The sequence below is a fragment of the Palaemon carinicauda genome, chromosome 3, assembly GCF_036898095.1.
Source record: "Palaemon carinicauda isolate YSFRI2023 chromosome 3, ASM3689809v2, whole genome shotgun sequence".
Classification (NCBI taxonomy): Eukaryota; Metazoa; Arthropoda; class Malacostraca; order Decapoda; family Palaemonidae; genus Palaemon; species Palaemon carinicauda.
The window spans coordinates 100,263,641-100,266,140 of NC_090727.1; positions in this window are offsets into that span (position 1 = coordinate 100,263,641).

The window sequence follows — 2,500 nt, forward strand, 5'->3', positions numbered from 1 at the left end:
CTGTTATTTAACGCAAAATCTCCCAGAATAATGCCAGCATTATTGCGTATTTAGTCCCAAATGCTCTCACAAGAGGCTGCAATTAATGCTATAAATTAGACAATATCCAATATTAGAATAAAATCGCTAGAGACTTTTCAAATGGTTAGTTTACATTATTCTACTAATGTCGGCGTTTATTGGTAAGGGAATTGGACGGCCAGCGGATAATCTTATTGAAGAATCTTATATCGTAAGGTTATATTAGAACCTTCTTCAATCTAGAGGAAAATTTATTTTTGATAACTGGTTTTTACAGAGGAAATGAGATCCTATATAAAATCCAAAAACTGCAAAACAACAAAATACACAAGAAACACAATTCGTCAATAATAATATAATTACTAAATAAATCACAAAACTTTACCTCTTAATGACACATAAAAACATTAAAACTAAATGAATATTAGAGACTATAAAATTCTAAATCGAAGATTTAACAATATATTGAATTAACTTTTTCACGGAAATAAAAACACTTCACTAATGAAAAACTAAATGGAAGAAATAACATCTTGAATAATTTTCAAATCCCCGAGTTCTTCATAAGTCATCAAAACATTGAAATTCCAAACGAGTATTAGTCAATGAAAATTCTCAACCCAAAAATTAGAAAGTATATAACTTTTCAAAGGATATCAATAAAATATTCCACATAGCACTTCAATAAAGAAAACATCATAATTAAAACAAAAACAAATAAATTCCAAAATCCTAAACTGTAGAAAACGCATCCAAACTCCTCTTTTAAGAATGTCCCAACTGGAATGAGTGAGAGGGAGGAATCCTTAAAAAGTGTGCCATCCATCCTGTAGTGGATATTATGACTCCACATAAGTAAACAAAAGACTCACTTGTCCACCAGACGTCTGACCATTTACTATAGAAGCCCAAATCTAAAATCTCTCTTCTTTTTCTTCTTCTTCTTCTTCTTCTCTTTTGGGAGTCGACCACAATCGACATCCTCCTCTTACATCGACTTTCAATGAAAGAGAGTTAGGTCCTTGGTAGAGGAAGTTGAGCAATTGGGAGATGAACAGAAGTTTATTTCTCAAATGGTCTTTTTGTTTATTTATTTAAGATTCAATTAATCTTTTTGTTCTGTTTATAATTGATAATTATGGTATTCTTAATTTTATAATAATAATAATAATAATAATAATAATAATAATAATAATAATAATAATAATAATAATAAAAATAATAGCACTAATAATAACAATAATAATAATAATAATAATAATAATAATAATAATAATAATAATAATAATAATAACAATAATAATAATAGTAATAATAATAATAATAATGTTATCAGTTTATTATTATTATTATTATTATTATTATTATTATTATTATTATTATTATTATTTTTATTATCCAGAATTGTATCGTAGTAGTAGTAGTAGTAGTAGTAGTAGTAGTAGTAGTAGTAGTAGTAGTAGTAATAGTAGTAGTGGTAGTAGTAGTAGTAGTAGTAGTATATCTGTTGAACACGTTATTAGATAACTTTATTTATCAGTTTACTTCAGTTGACTTCGAAATATTTTCATTAATTAATTGATTTTTCAAGCTATAAACATTTTAGTTCAATAGAACTAAAATGTTTATAGCTTGAAAAATCAATTAATTATTTTTGATTACCAGCAACATATAGGGCAAATAGAAACTAACGATGATATAAATAGATGAACTAAAGTATTTATAAATAAAGAATATAATAAATAAATAGAAATATATTTGTATGAATAAGAAAATATTTTTAAGGTAATGATAACAAGAAAAATAAATTTTGAATAAAATATTGGCCATGTAACAAAACTATAGAAAAGATGTTCAAAGCCTTTGAAGCAAAAAACCTTCAAACACCTTAATTTTACTTTAGAGCAAAAAGAAGAAGAATAAAGGAAAGTGAAGCCATTAGCGAAGGTGATTTCAAGAACTTTCTCTCCCAAACAAGGTTTACATTTCGTCCATGGAAGTAAAACATTCGATTTTACGAGACGTAAATGTTCACCATTACCTAAAACCTGGAGGGATACACTATCGTATTTCCCTGGCTAGAGGGTCCTAATTGTCGATGGCAAATCGCTGTACAAACTAAATTATGATATGATAACTTTATGCTTCTATTTACATTCTATGTCAGATTATTATTTATTTAATGTTTGAATGGGCATATGATTTTATTTCTATGTTTAAACCTTAATTTTTTTATATATATAAAGTTTTCTTCATTAATGATTTATAAACTAAAAAAAATTATGATAACTGTATGCTTCTATTTACAGTCCATGTCATATTATATATTTATGTTAAAATTTGTGTTTAAAAACTTTGTTTCTTCATAGTTATAAAGTAATCATAAAATACTTTTTAAACTAAAATCTTGTGTTAACTATTATTCTATTCACAACCAAAGACTTATCTCTCTCTCTCTCTCTCTCTCTCTCTCTCTCTC